The 22334-nt window shown below is 41.1% G+C and overlaps 1 protein-coding gene and 1 pseudogene across 1 annotated transcript in view; one reads left to right on the top strand and one right to left on the bottom strand.

The window, feature by feature from the left end:
* Positions 1-22334, top strand: part of Dlc1 (DLC1 Rho GTPase activating protein) — a 376108-nt gene that overhangs the window by 146060 nt on the left and 207714 nt on the right. The gene's annotated exons all lie outside the window — the stretch shown is intronic.
* LOC118569128 lies at positions 671-6734 on the bottom strand (annotated as a pseudogene).

Here is a 22334-nt window from a genome sequence, read left to right as displayed (position 1 = left end):
TATGTGTGTACATATATGTATCCCCATATGTACACATATTCAAAAATTTAAACTATTAGGTCCTAGGCATTTTGGATGTTTTAGATAAGGGACATTCAACCTATCTAGCTTAAAGAATACTGACCAGTGTCTTTTGGGGGGAGAGATGCAGTGAATTTAATTGCTGTAGATATCGCTCTGGATGCTGTGAATGTGTTGCTCTGATTGGTTAAAAAATAAAATGCTGATTGGCCAGTAGCCAGGTAGGAAGTATAGGCAGGACAAGCAGAGTAAAGAATTCTGGGAATAGGAAGGCTAAGTCAGGAGTCGCCAGCCAGACACAGAGGAAGCAAGATATAAAAGCACTAGTAAGCCACAAGCCACATGGCAACTTATAGATTAATAGAAATAGGTTAATTTAAGATATAAGAACTAGATAACAAGAAGCCTGCCACAGCCATACAGTTTATAATTAATGTAAGTCTCTGTGTGTTTACTTGGGTCTGAGTGGCTGAAGGAGCCAGGTGGACACAAGAAAACTCCAACTACATTTTATTCATGGTATTCAAGAGAATAGGGATCCCTAAGCCCCTCCTGTTATTCTGGGGGTCTGGGATGGAAACTGGGGCAGATGCTCAGTGTCAGAGGATGAGTTGGAACAGGGACTACTCAGCAGCTGAGGGCCTCTCTCTTACTCTGTCCTTGCTGGGGTGGGTGGTCCAAGGGTTTCCCACTCCTTGGAGGCCATGTAGGCCATGATGTCCACCACCCTGTTGCTTTAGCCATATTCATTGTTGAACCAGGAAATGAGCTTTACAAAGTTGTCATTGAGAGCAATGCCAGGCCCAGCATCGAAGGTGGAAGAGTAGGGGTCGCTGTTAAAGTATCACAGAAGACAACCTGGTCCTCAGTAGCCATGGATGCCCTTTAGTGGGCCCTCAGATGCCTGTTTCGCCACCTTCTTGATGTCATCATACTTGGCAGCTTTCTCCAGGCAGCATGTCAGACCCATGACAGGCACATTGAGGGTAGGAAAATGGAAGACCATGCCAGTGAGCTTCCCAATCATCTCTGGGATGACCTTGCCCATAGTCTTGGAAGCACCAGTGGATGCAGAGATGATGCTCTGGGCAGCCCCATGGCCATCATGCCACAGCTTCCAAGAGGGGCCATCCACAGTCTTCTGGGTGGCAGTGATTGCATGGATTGTGGTTGTAAGTCTTCCCACAATGCCAAAGTTGTCATGGATGACCTTGGCCAGGGGGCCTAGGCAGTTAATGATGCACGAAGCATTGCTGACAATCTTGAGTGAATTGTCATACTTCTCATGGTTTACACCCATCACAAACATGGGGGCATCAGCAGAAGGGGTGTGGAAATGATGGCCCTTTTGGCCCCCACCTTCAAGTGAGCCCTAGCCTTCTCCATGGTGGTGAAGACACCAGTACATTCCACAACATACTCAGCATCAGCATCACCCCATTTGATGTTGGTGGGATCCCACTCCTGGAAGATGGTAATGGCCTTCCCATTGATTATGAGCTTCCCACTCTCAGCTTTGACTGTACTGTTGAACTTGCCATGGGTAGAGTCATATTGGAACATGTGACCATGTAGTTGAGGTCAATGAAGGTCATTGATGGCAACAAAGTTCACTTTGCCAGCCGTGAAGGCAGACCTGGTAACCAGGTGTCCAATACAGCCAAATTCGTTCACTCCAACATTCACCACCGTGTCTCAGGAATGAGGCTAGCCCTGCACAAAAAGATGTACCTGTCTCTGGAACAGGGAGGAGCAGAGAGCCCTGACCAGTGTCTTCATTTGTTTTGTTTTGTTTTGTTTTTATACTTATTCAAAGAATGTTCATCTGATGATGTACCTTATTTCTCACTAACATGAGACTATAGAAGTTGGTGGATGGCTTTCTATCCTTCCTCTGCATTTACATTTCATATGTAATCAACCTGTGCTTGGCTGTCCTGAATGGGTTTTTCTTCCCTGGGGTTCTGTGCCAAGAGCTCCTAATGTTTGAAAAGGATCCTGTATCACTCAGAGCATAGCAGAACCATGAGCTTGACTGTTTTGCTCATTGCAGTCCCACTGTGGCAGCCCAGTTCCAAAGCTTTCTTTTAGGATCCCTTACCACATTCCACTGCTATGGCACCCCCAACCAGAAAGTAACTACAGATCCAGTAAGCCAATAGTTCTTGACATATGCTCATGCATGAGAGCACATCAGAAAAGATCCCGAAGGCAAGATGACCATTTTCACTAGGTCACCGTGACCCACTCTTGAGTTTAAGAACTACTCATTGCTAAAAGCATGACACATGACCACATGTAAAGCTACAATGCCTCTTTACTATTTTCATTTCTGTGTTTGACCCAGCTCATCCCAGTTTTGAGGAAGGCAGTTAAGGCTGGATACTTTCTAGGCATTCTGTTAAGTATTACAGAATTCAAGAAGCTTCCATATTTTGGGGAAGCTAAAGAAAATATTTCAACAAAAAACAAACAAGAATTTATTGACACGTGATCCTCAGCACATTATTTTTTCCATTTTATTTACACTTATTTCTTATAAAACGGGTTTCATTGTAATGTTTCATGCATATTGACTATACTTTGCTCATCTTCTATCCTATTACCATATCTTCCTCTCCTTTCCCACTGTTCCTCTGCCTCTCAGCTCTCCTACTATCATGTTTTATCCCTGTTATTTTCTTTTCTTCCTTTAGTTACATATATACAAACATCTACATGCATAAATAGAACCTATGAGTCCACTAGTGTCATGCTTATGTGCATGTTTTTAGGGCTGACCACTTGGCACTTGGATAACCAGTTAGGGAGCTCTTCCCTGGGGAAGACTGTTTCTCCCATGCTGACAGTCGTTAATTGCTTGCAGCTCTTCACCTAGGGTTGGGGCCATCTGAGATTTCCCCACTTATCTTAGCATGTCAACTGGTGATGTCATTGTGCAGGTTCTGTCGAGGCAGCCATGTAGTTGATGTTTCATGAGTGCCTCCCCACTTATCCTATACAGAAGACACAATTTCTCAGCAGATGTCCTGGTCCTTTGGCCTCACAATTTATCTTTCAGCTTCCTGATTTGCAATCTTCCTGAGCCAAAGATATAGGGGTTGTTATAGATGTATCCATTGGAACTGGACACTTGCCCACTATTTTTATTCAAATCCTACTGAACACAATATTTCTCCTGGACTGGAAACTCAATATAGTAGTTTTCACCATGTAAATCACTATAATTTACTGTTAATGTGACTGTGCAAGTACCATAAGAAGGGATGCCTAAACCATCAGACAGACTTTAATTCTGGTAGACTACTTAGAACAGGAGTGATCACAGAAAATTGGATACAACCGTAGGACACTGTTTAACTCTGGAAGAAGTATATCTTCGGTAATATTGTAAGCTGTTACAAAGTAAAAAAAAGATCTTTTCCCATTCTGTAGGTTATTGCTTTGTCTTGTTGACCATGTCCTTTGCTCTACAAAAGCTTCTCAGTTTCAAAAGATCCCATTGATTAATTGTTCCTCTCAGTGTCTGTGCTACTGGTGTTATATTTAGGAAGTGATCTCCAGTGCCAATTTGTTCAAGACTACTTCCTACTTTCTCTTCTATCAGGTTCAGAGTAACTGGATTTATGTAGAGGTCTTTGATCCACTTGGACTTAAATTTTGTGCACAGTGACAGATATGGATCTATTTGCAGCCTTCTACATGTTGACATCCAGTTATACCAGCACCATTTGTTGAAGATGCTTTCTTTTTTCCATTGTACAGTATTGGCTTCTTTTTCAAAAATTATATGTTCATAGGTGTCAGGGTCTTCAATTCGATTCCATTGGTCCACATGTTTTTATTACTGTAGCTCTATAGTAAAGCTTGAAGTCAGGGATCGTGATGCCTCCAAAGGTTGTTTTATTGTACAGGATTCTTTTGGCTATCCTGGGTTTTTTGTTTTTCCATATGAAGTTGAGTATTGTTCTTTCCAGGTGTGTGAAGAACTGTGTTGGGATTTTGATGGAGATTGCATTGAATCTGTAGATTGCTTTTGATAAGATTGCCATTTTACTAGGTTAATTCTGCCTATCCATGAGCATGGGAGATCTTTCCATTTTCAAGAATCATTTATGTGCTTGCAAACCTTAGTGGATAGATTCAGCAGAGAACTTACAACTTGGGCCATATACAATAGTTCTTTGTTTGTTTGTTTGTTTGTTTGTTTTGCTTTTTTTGAGACAGGGTTTCCCTGTGTAGTTTTGGTGCCTGTCCTGGATCTCACTCTGTAGATCAGGCTGGTCTTAAATTCACAGAGATCTGCCTGGCTCTGCCTCCTGAGTGCTGGGATTAAAAGTGTGCGCTACCACCACTCACAATATTTCCATTATAATTGTATCTTTCTTCTCTTTTTTTTCTAACAATGGCAACTACTAGCTCAAACACAATTATGTGTAGTTGCATAAAATAATTTTAAAACCATACCATTGTGCACCTAAATTCTCCTTAGCAATTTCTAACAAACTATGACACACTGTTTCCCACAAACCTGTGATTGGGTGAAATACCCTAGTGGCCAAGTAACTCCTCTCAGTTGAAAAGCAAATTAGGATAAAGCTTGCTTCCAGTCCAAATTCCAGTGCATGAAAGCCAAGGGAGAGAAGCTATGCAGAGAACTGTCCATTCAACAGGACACTAAGTTCTTGGAGTGATACTATATAATGACACTGTGTGTGCCACTCACAAATATTATGGTTTCTAATCTTGTTTTTATCAAAACTGGTGGGATAGATGGTCTATGGGTACCATACACATGTATGGACTATAAAACATATGGTACTTTGGAAATTCAGATTTCTTAATTTTTCTCTCCTTCATTTAGATTCTGTAAAGTACACACAGTAAAACTGAACAGTGTAGATACACATCAGAACACGATTCCCTTATTTTTCCCATCTGTTCATTATTCCTGATGCTAATGTGATTAGCAAATAAAATAAGGCAATAAAAACAATTGTAGCATACAGATCCCCTGCAATATGTTTTTATTCTGGGTCATGACCTCTGGAAATACTGGACCGATTATTTTACAGAACTATTAATGAATTAATCTCATTATAAATTAGATTATCCATCGGTCAAAAATTGGACAGATGGTAATTTAATTTTAAAATAATTCTAAACCAGTTCTCGAATTTATTGTTCAGCAACAATCTGAAAAGATTTTTCACTCTAACTTTTCATCCAGGAAGGGAGATATTTTCCCCTCTGCCTTCGGCCAGAAACAATTGGGTTTTTTGTTTGGTTGATTGGTTGAGTTTGCTGTTTATATTTCCTTTCATCCCTAATAACTGACTTATTAAGTCAGTTGCTTCCACTCAATTATTTTTCTATCGTAATTATATTTGACCAACACATTGGACAATAGTTCAATGTTTGAACTTTGCTTTCCTGAGATACTGTCAACATTACACGGTAATCTCTGTTTGTATTGGAGTGACACACCCCCTGGCCTTCCCAGTTTGGTTCTATCAGTCATTACAACAGCCTCAAAAGAACCACCGCTGTTTTCACATTGTAGGTAATGAAGACAAGATGGATGCCGAAAGTGTGTAGTTCCTCAGTGACAGACTTAGGGCTTCAACTCAGCCTTTCCCTCATCCCAGTCCCACACCCCTCCCTAAGGCACAGTACAGTCTGCAGGCCAGTAGAATTGATTAATTGCCTTATCTCTGCACAGTCTTGGTAGCTATGGATTAAATAACAGAGCATGAGCAATCTCATCCATGCAGAAAACTGTACTTCTCTATTAAGACCAAAAAAAAAAAAATCTCCCCTTGGAATTTTTACTTTTCTTAATACAAAATATTCAAGTCAGTTAGCAAATGCCATAAAACATATTTCTATCTTATCATTTCTATCATTGTAACTTTGTCTTCTCTCTCAATAACAAACCATGTTTTCTCAGACATGAGAAACATTTTATAACTGTGGATATATTACAAAGATAAAGTTTGCCAAAGGCTCTACTTCTCTGGACTGTGGCAAATAATGAAATATGTTTTACACACACACATACACACACACACACACACACACACACACACACACACACACACACACAAATGCCCTCTACCTCTATTGAAAGATCTGTAGGGGTAAAGAACTCACTGAATTATATTTTATTTTTATGTATATGTGCATATGATTTTTAATGTGCAAGTGTGCACAGGTACATTTGCATACATGTGCATGCATGAGTATGCATCTCTCTCTCTCTCTCTCTCTCTCTCTCTCTCTCTCTCTCTCTCTGTATGTATGTATGTATAGGCCAGAGTTCAGTTACTGAGAAGTCTGTCCCAGTAACACACCTTAGAATGCCATGTAACACACACCTATCACCCATAATTCATAACTACAATAATGACTTGGCATCCTGCGTTTCCCGTGAGAAAATGAGACTAGTTCCTCTCCCAGGTCTTCAGACGATATACCAGATCAAACTGGCAGACTCAACCCTTGCATCTTCTTCTGGTGGTCCGACCAATCCTCACACAGTCCTGCCCACCAACAGCTATGAAGTAGTTCGTGATTCTTCCTCTCTCCTTACCCTTGTCAGAAAAGATGCTGGTGCTCCCAAAAACCCAGCTCAAGTGGTCATAGCTGCCCAGTTTCCCAGCTGCCCTCCTGCCCCCACAGTCTAGCCTCTGCAGCAGTAATCTTCTAAGCATTAATCAGATCAAGATATTCTGCCTGCTTAAGACCTGCCAGCTGCTTCCCATTGCAACCAGCCACAGATTTTTCCCAGGCTTACACATCCAGCCTGTGCCTGCTCCATGACCTCTTCCCTGTAGCCTCCTACCCTTTCTCTATGCCTCAGTGCCTCTGGCCTTGGCCTTGGAACACACCAAGTTCCTTCCGTGTCTCCTGGCCTGATGCCCCTCAGCCCTTGCTTCTCATGTCTGTGCTGAGCATGCTTCTTTTCAGAACTGTGATGGCTTGTCAAATACCACCTCCAAGACAGCTGTCCGCCATGACTATTCTGGCTAAAGCAACCCCTTGCACACATTCCATGACTCCTTTTTTTTTCCCCTCTTTCCAACCCATTAACTGATCAATTTTCCTAGTCTCCACTATTGGAGTTAGCTTCTTCATAGGGGCTTTGGGGTTCTGTTTACTACTGTTAGCCCAATGCTGGAATAGGGTTTGGAATAGAGAAAACACTCAAAACATATTTTGTGTCTGACTGTGAGTGTTTTCTTTGCTACTGTGGAGTCTGGTGATATGAACAGGTTTGCAGAGATCTGAAAATTTGATGGTAGGCAAAGAAGGAAATGTCATTCTGACTGTTTGAAAACTCATATGGATTTTGAGCTATGTGAATTTTTACTTTATATATCTTAATAAAGACATATTTTAAATGGTGGCCTGAGAAGTGTGCTTTTTTTTGGCATTAAGGTCTAAACCTAGTTTCTTCTGCTGGCTAAGTGAGTGTCTTCCATTTAATTATGTCCCCAGCCTTCTCTTATTATTTCCAGACTAGTTCTCACCTATTACCCCAGGGTCTAGAACTCACTCTGTAGACCAAGCAGGCCTTGAACAGGTGATCCTCCTGCCTCGGCTTCCCCTCCAAGCTGGGGTTACAGGCCCACTGCAGTTCACTTTACAAACAACTGGAAGAGTCTTTTTCCAAAGCAGACACTAACCTACGTTGACCAGTCTGAGTCTTCCTCCATTCTTCATGTGATGAGAAACATATAAAGTTGATTGGAAAAGGGTGTCTTGAAAGGAGGGATTTAAACATCATCATCATCATCATCATCATCATCATCATGAGATAGTGTAAACATAATTTTCAAAGTTGTATAAGAAGCCGTGAGAAGTGGGCCATGGACATTTCTCCGAGGATGAAAGCACTTGGCACGCAAACCCATATGAAAAGCTGATGTCCTGGCACACACCTCCACTCCCAGTACTCCTATGCTAGGATGGGGTGGCAGAGATAAGTTAAGACTCAGACTAGCATAAAGGAATGAGAGCATGAAAGATGAGGGGCTAATATCAATATTCTGTATATGTATGTAATGTAAAAATATTTATCTGAAGTCTAAGACATTTCAAAAAGCAAATCCTATTTTAAGCAGTACAAAACATCCTAGGATTCAGTGTTTATGGAAAACTTTTTTGGTTTCTCGTGGTGTCTCTTTTCTTTCCTCCATTTAACTAAAACATTATTTTGGTTTTGGTTTGTTTGAAGATTTCTTTTTGTTCTATCACTTCTCAATTAGTGCATGGGAATTCGGGGGGAGGGCACATTACAGCCACAGAATTTATGCTTAGTTTGTTTGAGCACCCTGGTTCATTCCCCAGTGCCCCATCAAACAAGAGCATAGGAACTCTGAGAGTAAATGCATTGTAGAACAGACAGAAGCCAGCTTATGAGAAACTGGGAAAATTGACTTTTCACCTTTCTTCTTGCTTGCTTGCTTGCTTGCTTGCTTGGTTTTGAGGCAACAGTTTGCTCTAATATTTCAGGCTGGCCTTAAACATGTTATAGGCTGGTCTCAAACTCATGACGCTCCTACCACAATCTCTCATACTGAGATGACAGGTGTGTACTACCATATCCACCTTTTCCCCTCCTTGCTTCTCCACAGCAATAGCTGTTTTAACAGTGTGCTTATTTTTATCTCAACCCATCTTCGGCTTACAAGTTCCTTCTTACCCTTGTTTGAGTTTTTGCCTTTCACTAAGACAGATCTATTACCATACTGCAAAGCTTTGAATTCCTTTTCTATGTTCTTACCTCACAGCTTTATAAGCTTCTGCCAAGAACTTATCTTACAAGAAAATACCATATTTTCCCTCCTCCGTTATTATTTTCTTGATGCAAAGCAAATCAGAGTAACACTCATCACTCACTCACAGGCTGTAGTTCATCACTCACAGGCTGTAGTTCCATTGTTGAGAAAGAGTTTATTTTTGTATCATAACAAGTAATTTTAGTTAAAGAGTATATTTCATAATTTGGGGCTGCCACTTGTTTCATCTACTTCTGTGTTTAAGGGCTAAGACTTAAAGCATGACTGTCTCTTCAAGGGCACAGGGGATTTGATGCCAGTGTGTTGCACCTTCCCTGGCATATGACCAGGCCCTTGCTGTGTGACCGAGCATTATATTGGAGAAGACATTTCAATAGAAAAACCAAGGTGACTATGTTAGTCACTTTTTCTGTCCCTGTAACAAGAAACTGAAAGAGAAACTTAAAGAAAGGGCTTGTTCAGTGCCTATGGTGGACACTTTGTGCAGCCTGGGTGCAGGGAGGAGAGGGGCTTGGACCTGCCTCAACTGAATGGATCAGACTCTGCTGACTCCCCATGGGAGACCTTGCCTTGGAGGAGGTGGGAATGGGGAGGGAGTTTGGAGGGGAAGGCTGGGGGGTGGGAGGAGAGGGGAATCTGTGGTTGGTATGTAAAATGAATAGAAAATCTCTTAATAATAATAATAATAATAATAATAATAATAATAATAATAATAAAGGGCTTGTTTCAGCTCTTGACTTAATGGGATTCAGTGCATGGTGATGTGGTGCCATGTTTCAGGTTCCGTCGTAAAGCAAAGCATGGGGACAGCAGAAGCACGTAAAGGAGGAGGCTAATGGTGGCAGATGAAAAATAGACAGACACGAAAGGGAACCTGGGCGCCCTTCTCCCTGGGTTCTGCTTCCTCCAGTTTGACCCCATGTCCTACCATTCCCATAACCTCCTAAAATGCCACCACCACCTGCCGGAAGACTAACTGCTCAGATATCATAGGCGACACTTCCTCTTCAGACTATAACAGGAGCCAAGCCCAATCACAGAAAGACAAAAATCAAATGAAAAGTTTAGGCTTGTTTAAAAAGCACTTCTCTATAGAATTCCCCCAGATCACAAATGTGTAAACTTAGAAGGTTCTGAAAGCCAGAAAATCACCAAAACCTCTGGGCCTGGAAGAACTTGGCTCCAAGTGCTAAAGGAGCCAGTGAACGTGTCTCCCCTGGTTCAGATGGTGCTTCTTGGAAGCCTGTGGGGGCATCTTCTTCACTTGAGCTCTTTCCATCTCATTTCTGTATACCATGTTTATCTTGACCACATTTCAGAATGGAAAGGGTTTTCAGAAGGAGGAAAAACTTGCACGGGCCTATCTGTTTCCAGGCTCATGCCGCTTCTCCTGAGAGGGAAGACATTTGGAATCAGAGTGCTCAGCCTGTTCTGTCACAGGCAGTCTGGAGAAAAGTGAAGCAAGCAGACAAGACAAAAATGAAAACGAAGGTTGTGAACGGCAGTGAGGGTATGAAATCTAAAGCTCTTCACTAGATGACCTCACTGTACCTTCTCCCTTAAGGTTACCTTATACCCATGGTCTGGGGCCTCTGACGATGATGCAGAAACACCACAGCCCATCCTGGGTTAGCAGTGAGCCCAAGGAGGAAGGCTGCAGGTGACTGGTTGGAATGCAATGGTTCATGAAATTCCCTATAGTTAATATTCATTCAAAGCTCACAGAAGACACAACAGGCTCCTAAAAATTTGACAGATTAGGCAAGCTTATCAATGACGTAGGCCTTGGTTTCCTGGAAAATTTTATAAGTATTGAGTCTAATACTTGATCAAAATACGTGTATGTAGCCTGCTAAAGTTCTACCTCAGCCAGATTTTGCTGGATTCTTTTCATTATCAAAATTTAATATCAAAAGCCTCATCAGCCAAAGGCAAAAATGAGTCTTGTTTTAGGACAATGTACATAAATCAGTGCCCCTTTCTCAATTTCAGATATAAATTACATAGGGATTTCATATTAGTCAATAAGAACTACTTGACACATGAAAGATATTGCAGTCACATAAGGAGGACAAGAGGCAAGAAAATATGTATGCCTCTTCTGTACTTAAGGCTAATAAAATGTGATTGGACAAGTAAGACCTGGAATTACTAATATACAGTGAGAATATACAACTAGATTTTAAGTAATAAGAGGAGAAAAATCCAAATTAGTAGTAGTATTTCCTAATCATATAGAAGATAAGGCATCAAACATACCTCAAATTCAAGTAATCCCCCAAATCAATAAACAAATGGAAATTTCACAAGGTTATTTAGTATTTTTCTGGTCTGGTCCCCTTGACAGATTTGGATGGGAAGAACCCAGATATGGATAGAACTTCCCACATAAAAGTTAAGATAAGGATGGCTTGAACCAGGTTGACATAACTAGGATTCCATTTCTTCCACAAGCTCTACCAACAGCAGGGTGTTTCCTAGCAACTTCTAACAATGTCTTGAGACATGCCTCTACTCATCCCAGTGTCTGCATTAATAGTGTTGTTTCCCGTGGTTATATATATCTTGATATGAGAACACTAGGATACTCTGTAACATCAACAGATGCTTGTAAATCTAGAAAGCACCTGACTAAAGAACCAATATGAGGAGAGGGAATAAGAAGATGTTTTTGTTTGTTTGTTTGTTTGTTTTGTTTTAGAGATGGATAGTCATGAGCCATTGCAAGGCAAGAACCTTATTTGCTGTGTTTTTCCAGGGCTGAGTTGTCTCTCATGCAATGTTGACAGAAAAAGCAAAATGTATGAATCAGAATCTGCATCAGCGATTCCATGATCAATGTCTTTGCTTCCTTCCCTCCCACACTCATTCTTCAGTTTCCTGCCATCCTCCATCCCCACCACATTGCCACATCTAGCCTTGTTATATATTTTGGAAACCTGCACACTAATGCACACTAGGTAGCCAGGCAGCATGGTCACATCTCCATTCTTTTTTTTTTTTTTTTTTTTTTTTTTTTTTTTTTTTTTTTTTTGGTTTTTTGAGACAGGGTTTCTCTGTGTAGCTTTGTACCTTTCCTGGATCTCACTTGATGTCAGATTTCTCTATTCTATGCACTCCCTCTCTCATTTCAAAAAGTCCTCTTTCCATATGCTATCATTCCAGGGATGTCACTTTAATTTCACTATCCAAGCTCAGCTACAGCCCTTTCCCTTTTCATACTCTCTAACTACAATGTCTTACCTCTCTAGCATAAGGATCACATTTGTATGTCATCCCAGACCTTGACTCTGACCTCCAAAGCCCTGTAATGTTGAAAACCCTCCCAACTTTCTCAGTGAAATGTGTACAGAACCAAATTAGGCTCCTCATCACCCAGCCCACTCCACTAGAAGATTTTTCTAACTACACAAATATTCTATACAGGTTCATATACCAAGAAGCTAAAGATCTTTAATAGTAACCAATTCCACACTCCCAATCAATCCTTCACTAAGCATCTGCTGATGATTCTTTCTTTGCCCATACATGGTTGAGGAATGATCACTGTCCACACCTGACCCCAGTTTACCTCAACCTGAGCAGCAACCATGTCTCTTTCCTGGTCTTTAACCTATATATGTTATCTCAGCTTCTGCTCTCTTCTACATGCATTCTTCTCAAAGTAGCAAGCACTATCTTTTAAAACCAAAGATCACTTCATACATCCACTTAAAACCCATAGTTCAGAGTCCTGATACCTTTAATTGAACACTAGGGAGGCAGGTGCAGGGGACTCTATAATTTCAAGGCCAGTCTGGACTACTCTGGTTCAGAGTCAGCAGGAGATACATAATGAGATCTGGGTAAAAGTTCAACGTTAACCATAAACTACAAGGTCATGTTGTACCTAGTGCAGCAGTTCTCAAGCTGTGGATTGCCACCCCTTGAAGGACGAATGGCCATTTCACGGGACATCCTGCTTATCACATATTCACATTACAATGCATAACAGTAGCAAAATTACAGTTACGAAATAGCAATGAAAATAGCTATGGCCGGGGGGGGGGGGGTCACTGCCACATGAGGAACAGTATTAAAGGATCACAGCGTTAGGAGGGTTGAGGACCACAGAGCTAGTGTACCAATCACCTCTCATTGCTACAACAGGTCCCCATCATAAGCAACTTCAGACAAGAAGAGTTTCTCTTGGTTTGCATTGTCATGGATGTGGATATGGCTCTTCCACTGGTCAGGGAGTGCGTGAATGCCTGCTGCCTCTCAGCATCATAGGAAGCAGAAAGCTCAGGCCGGAATCTGGCTGGGATATCAACCTCAAGCCCACATCCCAGCCATACACGTCCTCTAGTGAAACATCATCTCCTAGAGGTTCCACAAACTGCTAAAAGAGAAACATCTGCTGGGGACCGAGTGTTTAAATACATGCACATGTGGGGCATTTTAAATTAAAAGGCAGTGCCTAGTCACTTCCTATTTCTGTAGTGTCGTCCTCAGCCGTTCTTCGATTCTAACCCAATATGATTTTTATACTCTTTTTAAAACAGCTAAGATTTCTAGGCTAGAAATTTTGCATATGTAGTTTCCACACTACTACATCAAACACTTTCCTAGGTGATCTGATTTCTAGGTGTCAGCATGCATGTAACTTATACAGAAAAGCTCAATGAGGCTTTCTTCTTTGAAATTTTCTTTCAGCGTTGTTCACAACATTGAAGTGTCATTTTTGTGATTCACTTATGTGCTTTGGTTTCACTATTGTACCCTATGTTCCATGAAGCTGAAGACTGTATGGACGTTAGTTGACCATTAATAAACCCCAGTGTCCGGTACAGTATACGGTAAATACAGGAGACTGGGCACATATTTAGTAAGTAGGTGGGGTGATAATACACAGTAAGAAATGAGGAAACAGAAAGCAATTTTCATGCTTCTTAAAGAATGGGGCATAAAACATCAGGGAAATGCACTTACATTCATTTGTATGTACTGATATTTCTGTATCAGGCCTGGAAATGGTCTTTGTTCAGTCGTATCCTACCCGACGGCATTACACTTCAATGCCTGCCCCATGCTACCAAAAACATATCACAAAAAACCTGGAAAGTGGCCATAGCTGTTCATTAAGGCCAACTATTATATCTCCTAGCCTTGAAAAGCAATAGCATTATTGCCTTGGAACTCACAGAAAATAAATTTTTAACCTCTAATATAGACCTATGGATCCATGAAGTGATAAAAATCTGAAAGCAAAAGCAGCAGGTGATACTCAGAGCCAGTAATATAGCTAACCAGGTGTGGGGATGCCTAAAGAACTCAGTTCTACACTTACATCACTTAGACACACCTTGCTTGGCAAGCTCTTTTAGTAGGTTTAGTGGGGAGAAAAGAAAACGCATTGCAGCCCAATGCTTTCTATCTAAATAAATTGGCTCCCACTGAGGCAGGGAATGTGGTAGGAGGCTGATGAGGCAGAGTGGAAAGAATACAGATAAATTTATGTTCAGTGTGTGCAAAGGAGACATCCCAGGACCTTCAATGGCTTACCTGAAACCTAAGATACTATACACATACATACATACACACACACACACACACACACACACACACACACACTCATGCACACCCAAAATTATGCATGAATTGGTAATGTATACAGCATAGATACAGTAGACAGAGCAACGATTCATGTGTATCGTAGGACATGTCTAAAGCATAGTGAGATCTCACATACTGCTAAAAACAGCACACAATATGAATTTTATTTCTTTCTCAAATTTTTCACGCAACAATATGAGGTCTCTGGTAACCCTGAGGGGTCCTTGTCTCATTCTAGTATAAACACTTACATGGAGGGCAGCTGATACCCCAATGATTACATGTTCAGTGTAGACAGACTCCCTTCCGAACACCCCACCATCACGTGTTTCCCTCTGCTTCACTCCTAAATACTTTGTACCATTTGGATACGATGCATCTTTCCTCCTCTTCATTTTGATAGGTCATAATTGTCATTATCCTCATTTTCATGAAATCCCATCCAGCACTGGTTAGCAGGACCACTTTCTACTTGTAAGAAACATAAATCATGCTTCAAATGTGAGGCCAACAATCTCTGTTCTCAGTGTCCACTTTGCCCGGACAACATCCAGTCCTGGTTTTCATCCATGACAGTGCCAAAAGTTCTTTTTTTTTTTCCCCCCCTTTGTCTGCGAATTCTTAAGTCTCCTCAGCATTTTCCAAAGGTTTCCAGCAGCTGTTTGTCTTCACATGAAAGGCCGACTGTTTGCTGCGCACAGCCCCTGGACGACCTGCTCAGTTTGAGCGTCTACCTTATTATGACCGGCTTCAGTCCCCGCCCGCTCGTCAATCTCCTTCAAAGTGGTGCTGCAGCCCCTAGGCCCTGGGAGCTTTGGGCGTGTGTACAACATCACTGTCTCCGAGCACGTTCCACTGCTTGGGAAATGTTCTGGGGCGGTTGCACAATTGACAACGATTATGGGAGGCATGAAAAGAAGTTGTGTGTGACCTTTTCCTTCTTGCCATATTTGAAGCCGTCTTCTCAGAGACCTGGCTCCCTGTACAAACCTAGACTCGTTCGCTAACCTCCCTCCTTCCTTCCCAGGCTTCCAGAGCTCCAAACAAACCATCCCAGAAAAAAAAAAAAAATGACACTGAACAGCCTCTGAAATTTCCATCTCTTTCTTCTTTTCTAAGTTATTTCATGCACTAATTGGTACAAGTTGCAGAGTTCTAGAAGGGACTTTCAGTGAGGATCACACTGGTTTATTTGCTATCTGTCTATCCATCTATCAGTCTATCTATCTATTTATTAATTAATCTATCTATCTATCTATCTATCTGTCTGTCTGTCTGTCTGTCTGTCTCTTTCTCTCTCATGGTTCATTCACCGGCCTTTGTAATTTCAAGAAACTCAAGCCTTTAGCATTCAGCGCTTAAGCAAAATCAATCATTTGGATCACCTGACGGTAAATAATGCTCGCATAGCATCACCAAGTATTGTTGAAGGTTACTTGTTACTCCAGTGACACCTGAAAAACACAGATGAAAAAGTCACACACATAAAACACCTTGGAGAGGCACTAAGGGAAATAATTGCTACCCCAATCCCATTTCAAATTCACTAAAGACTCCTGCCTCTCGCTGGGTGTTCAGTTCGACTGTGGTTTGGAAAATAAAATTTTCATTTTTTCACTCTGTAAGGTGAAAGCACATCATTGATGTTTGGCTTAGGAGCTGAGGACACTCAGATTAACAAAGGAAACAAAAAGGAAGCTAAAGTCATGTCATGCTAGTGAAGGCCAAGCTCATTTGAAAGCGGTGCTTAAAAAAAAACCAAGAGTTAGTTGTTTCATTTTATTTTATTTATCTTATGTATATGTTTTGCCTTCATGTATGTCTATGCATCATGTATGGGCAGTGCCCCTGAGTTCAGAAAGAGGTGTCAGAGCCTCTGGATCTGCAGTTAGAGACAGCAGTTAGCTACCAAGTGGGTGCTGGGAACCCAACCTGTGTCCTCTATGAGAGTAGCAAGTGGTCTCGACTACGGAGCCATGTCTCTCCACTCAAAGTTTCTCTTATGCAGTTTTAAGGATAAATCCCACCAAACATTCCTCAATAATATTAACTACTGCAGCTCTTGAGGCCTTGGCAGTACTTTTGGAAATCTAGCTGTTAGCACATTGAAAAGTACAGCACCAACAACGACAAAATATAAGAAACAACAGAAATGTGACTAGGTCTCACTCTGAAGAAACAATTTTCTAAAATAAAAATGTTTTTTAAATTCTCTATCCCATCTACAGGACGGTCAGAGGCATCTCCAGAAAGTTCCTATTTCAGCCAAGGAAACAAAAGCATGGCAATATGGACATACATTAGCTATGAGCCACATGGCTGGATTAATCTCGGGAATGCCACACTGGGGCATCTTCTCATATTTTCAAAGTCTAAATTATATTTACTTTATAATCTAAAAAAAATTCACTTTCAAAATAAATATTACCACTAACTAATAAAATGCTTATTTGATGCCTTACAGAATTAACATAAAATAAAATACATAAATATTTGAGAACAATAGGACATTTCTTTTGCTATGTTGCTTTGCTCAGTGTATATTTAAATATGTTGTGAATAACATACCTGATGGTGTATGGTCACATCAACTCTATTTGAAAAGTCTAAGTTCCCTAATGGTAGAAATCAGTTGTCACTAAGATACTTAGATGGTACACAGACATCAATAATTATAAATTAAATAACAATTATCAATCCAACCAAAATGCCTCACTGTATAAAGTCATGAGAAAATTATAACAAAAATTAACAGCTAGCTTTTTGCATCTTTCCATTTGGTCCACCACAAAGAAAAGAAGTACTATAGGTCCATTTTAGCAACAGACATTTGGTTGTGTTTCAAAACTATAATGATCAATAATAACTATGCATGCCTGTCAAAGTAGCCAACAGATAATGGTTTATATATTCTGATTAACAAAATAAATTTTTTAATACAAGAAATGTATTTTTTACGTTGAACATCTCTTATTATGAAGCCAAATGGGTTAAAGGTTTTGAAACAAAAGTGTATTTTCAAAACCTCAATAAAATAAATGATATTTATACATATAATATATATAATAATACACACACAAACAGAAGTATGTTTGAGATTACCCCAGTAAATCCTTAATTTTCTAATTCTCAACATTTCTAGGGTAGAGAATTAAAGGAAACATGACGTTTTAGATGGAATTTTGACCCAAATACTAAAAAGAAAACATTCTAGGAATTAAAAATAGACTCAAAAAAGAAGGTTGCACACTTGCTGAGTTAGGATAAAAGGTATGTAGAAAGCAGGCCACCTCTTTCATCCGGATGCTGTGTCAGGTATGAGACATAATGAGTGGTTTATAAGTATTCTGTGAGAAGAAATGACAGAGCGTCAGCAAACCCTCCCTGTGTCCCAGAAGCAGATGAGTTCTGCCTTTGCTTGTGCCTCCCATGATGCAGGATGGTCATGTGCAGAGGGACATGGGTGGGAAGGGAAGGGCCCCACCCCAGCCATGACATTTGCTCTGTCTCTAGAATGCTCTAAACTGCTCCCTGTTGGAGGAATCACCTTGAAGTCTCTCTTTCTTTTATGGCAAGTTTCCTGTTTAGCCCCTTGGTTAGTAAAATCTACATGCCTTTTTGAGATCCAATATTCGTTCTTGTTATCATATTCATTTTAAGCAGCTATGGCCATTTTGTTATCATTGGATCCCTGCTATATTGTATGGCATTTAAAAGGGGAAATGGGTATTTTGCCATACTACTATTTTAAATGAAAAACCAAATATATCTTTGTTAATTCCAGAAAATAGACCATTGAATGACTTACACTCAATACAAAGGTGAGGAGACCCCAAGATCCAAGTTCCTTGTGAGGAAGAGTTAGCAGTATAAGTCTTCAATGCTCTTGATAGACCCCAGCAGTCATGAGGCCATATATTCTAAATCAGCAATAAGAAAGTAGTTGGAGATAATGAGGGAGTGGTGGTAACACATGCCTATTTTGCCAGAGCTCTGGAGGCTGAGGCAGTTGGGCTGCCAGGTAGAGGCCATGCTGGCATACTAAAATAAGTCTCTATCCTAGAAAAAAGAAAGAAACTAGAATTCACTTGTCATATGTCAACTTAAATAAGCCAGGAGCCAAGCCAGCTTGGTGGTATTCTAATAATAAAAGCATTGTGGTGATATTGTATTTGTGCTGAAATGTGATATTTTATTTATATGTTAATAAATAAAGTTTGCCTGGAGATCAGAGGTCATAGCAAGCCATAAACAGAAGTCAGGTGTGGTAGCACACGCCCTTAATCTGATCACATGGCAGGCAGAGTCTCTGTGTGGTCAAGGACACAGCCAAGGGTGGGGATACATGCCTTTAATCCCAGTACCAACCATAGAGACCTGGAGGTCTGTATAGACAGGCAGTGATGAGGAAGTGATGTGGCTGGGCTTAGAGCCAGTGAGAAGGCAGAACAGGAAGGCCGGTTAGACAGGAAGAAGGTCTCTCTCTTGAGAAGCTATGGGGAGGTAGTAAGCTAAGGTTAGTCGGTGGCTATTCGCCAGCCAATTCTCTGATCTCTTTGGCTATTACCCCTGTATTTGGCTCTGTGTTTCTTATTTAATAAGACTGTTTAGAAATTCATCTACAAAGCATAGAAATAATGGTTAAGGAAAAATGCTAGGGGGACCTGGGTGGACAAGGCAGGCCATGCTGAAAAGCCAGTGCTGGCACGCCTCCCTAGCTTCCGAGTGGGAAATAGGATCCCAGCCATGCAGTGAAGTTACTTTAAGGCCAGATGTCATCCTGCTCTGCTCTCCCTTCCTTGGTGTTTTGTTTTGTTTTGTTTTGTTTTTGTTTTTCATTTTGCCAGTGTACTCATATTTTAAAAGGCAGTCCTGTACATTGTCACTAAACCAGTTGCTTTTTAATTTGATGACAGGTATTGCTGTGGCTTGGATGTGGTCTCAGTGCCCCCAGGGCTCCATGTGTTGAAAACTAGTCCCCACTATGAAGTCATAAAAGGGTGAAAAGAAAGTTAATCTAGATATGCTGTTTAGAGGTCCTATTGTTGGAAAGTGGTTAGGACTAGATTAGTGTGGCTCTTCCGGGACTGAATTCTGAAAATTGGTAAGAGATGGGTAGACCAGGAGGTACAACATGTGGATATGTGTTTGTCGTGTTATACCCTGCATTGCCTCAGAGTTCCTTAGCAAGAAAATTTTGACTAGATGTGCACGCCACACCTTTCCTCTGGAGAATCATGAACTAAAGCAAACTCTTTTTCTTTACAGTGTAGTCTTCATTGGGCATTTTGTGGTAATAACAGAAACTGTATTGATATCATTATTAATAGGCTCTCTGAGATCACAACTGGTTGATGAAAAAGTTCATACCTACAAAAACAATCTCTGTTATAACTTTGTCCAGATGAGTTCATCTCACCTGATATTGTTTCTTTGGATAGAGGATATTACATGAAACTGAGCTGCAAAAGCATCTAATATATCTCAAAAAAATGCACATTTTCTTACATTATCATAGAAATAAAGATGTGGGGATGAAAAGATGGCTCCATGGTTAGGAGAGGGTCCAGCTCCTACACCAAACCAGAGCCCAGTTCCTAGCTCCCAAACTGGGCGACAAACCACCTGTGACTGAGATCTGACATCCTCTTTGACCCTCTTCAGGCGCACACTCTCATACACACACACACACACACACACACACACACACACACACACACACACACACACAGTGAGAGAGAGTGAGAGAAAGACATAGATGTCTCCTTGGTAATGTAACAAGGTAAATACAGCCTTAGTCAGTAATGTCTTATTTAGAAGTTGAAGAGGGAAAGTTTAGCCAGCCCAAGGCTCATATGGAGTAGAAGAGTTTAATGTGTTAGAATTGATTGTTCCTGTTCAAGCCATCGCATAGACTCACTGAGCATCTCAACAATAACCAGCCTTCAGTTTCTCCTCCCCACCCATATTCCACCAGTTGTGTCTTATTTCCAGTAGTTGAAAACAATATCCTGTCTAACTTACTTTTGCCCATAATGCAGAATATTGATAGAAAAATGAAATATTCAAGCCCAGGAGAGGCAGGGTAGACAAAAGTTTAAGAACAGGGGTGTTGTGAAATGTCTTCCGAAGAGATCTGAACATCCAGTCACTGCAGACAGGAGACTCACAACAGATAAAAAGAAATATATGTATACACGTTTCACCCAAGCCTAACTCAGTAAACTAGAGAGCTCATTGGGGTGCATTACAGGACCATTGATAAGGAAATACAAACAGGAGTATGGATGAGTCAAACAAAAAGCCTACCCCACGGTGGATGGTGATTCACAGAAACTACATCCATGGGGCTTTCTGAACAACTGGCAGATAGTGCAGCTATCTGTATTCACCACCGCTTGTTGCAAACAAAAGCTTCTCTAGTTAAAGCTGTGAGTGGTATTTATCTGCAAAGAAACACATGGCTGCTCAAGGTGCTGGGGGACACTTGACAACTGAGTGTTCAGCCCTAAAGAGGACGTTTAGACCACTCCCTCTGCGACTCAGGGAACATCATAGAAGGAGAGTAGGAAGAATGTGAATGTCAGAAAACAAGTAGGCAAGTGCTGTCTTCTGCAGGATCTCACAGCAGCTGTGGCTGCTGGCAATGGGCCTGCAGAAGGCTGGCTTATCAATAACCAAACGTGAATTGGGGCTCCAGAGACGCTATAGCCAATGGGTGCTGCAGAAAGGAAAGGCATTATCTTCGTTTGTAAAACCACTAATGAAGCCACCAGGCTCTGCTGGATGGTTCCAAAGTCATTGTGACACTGGTTGGTCCTGGTTAATCTCAGCAAGTCACAAGTCACAGAAGAAAACAAAAAGGCTCACAGCTGTAGCCAAATTCTCTCTCTTACATTGCCTCCCTCTCTAGTGTTCCTTTCCTACTCTCCCTAACTTCCGCCTCCTCGTACTACGTGGGTCCAGAAGTCTTCCCTTCTCCCGTGCAGAGGTCCTATTTCCTGTCACTGCTGAGGATGCTCCAAGACCCCAGTGGATGCCCAGGATCATAGACCTCTTTTATATTTCTCACATACAAATAGTGACGTTTACATCACTAAGTAGACACTGTGGCATCAGCAATGATTCTGCAGGATGAAACAGTTCTCAGAGGATCTTGGCAACCTCCAAAAAGATTTTTTTTTCTCTTAATCTAAGAACTCTCACCTTTCACTTAAAAGGAAACATTTAATGCTATTATTTTGTAACCTCATATAAGTATATACTGTATTTTGGCCATTCTCACGCCCACACCTTCCTACTATGCCTAAACCCTTGCTTCCAGCCAAGTCTCCTTCCTAATTTCTCGTCTTATTTTTCCCCTGTTTGTTTGGTTTGCTGTGCCCTGCTGAGTGTAATCAGGGTTCCCTTCATGAGCATGCATGGAAGGTTATTTATGAGTGTGGTAAATTATCAGTGGTTATACCATTGAAGAAAATAACTCTCCCCTCCCTCAACAAGAGTAACTTCCAATAACTTCTCTGGAAGAAGAGAGAGCTCATGAGCCCCTTCTCCCAGACATATGTGAACCCTGTAGGGCTTGCATATAAATTCTCTAAACTAGAACTCTTCTGAGAGCTAGACAATTTTTAACATTAATTTTAATTACTAGAAAGAGAAACATGCTGCTCAGTTATATCACACTTACAAATGCATCCCATGCAAGAAATTAACAAATCACTCCAACAAGAGAAACCTACCACTCTATACTCCTCAGTCAAGCCTCTCCACTTGCTAACTCTACACATTTCACAAAAACCTTTACATTGTCCTCTGGCAGGCTGTGCTTGTCACCAGAGCACGGCTAGCTGGCTGATCGTGAGAACCACAGCAGTGCATCCCCAGAGGCTCTGTTACCCTGAAATCAGGAGTTAG

The sequence above is a fragment of the Onychomys torridus genome, chromosome 17, assembly GCF_903995425.1.
Source record: "Onychomys torridus chromosome 17, mOncTor1.1, whole genome shotgun sequence".
Taxonomy (NCBI): Eukaryota; Metazoa; Chordata; class Mammalia; order Rodentia; family Cricetidae; genus Onychomys; species Onychomys torridus.
Note: the sequence above shows the minus strand (reverse complement) of the source record. Positions and strands in the feature narration are given on the sequence as shown.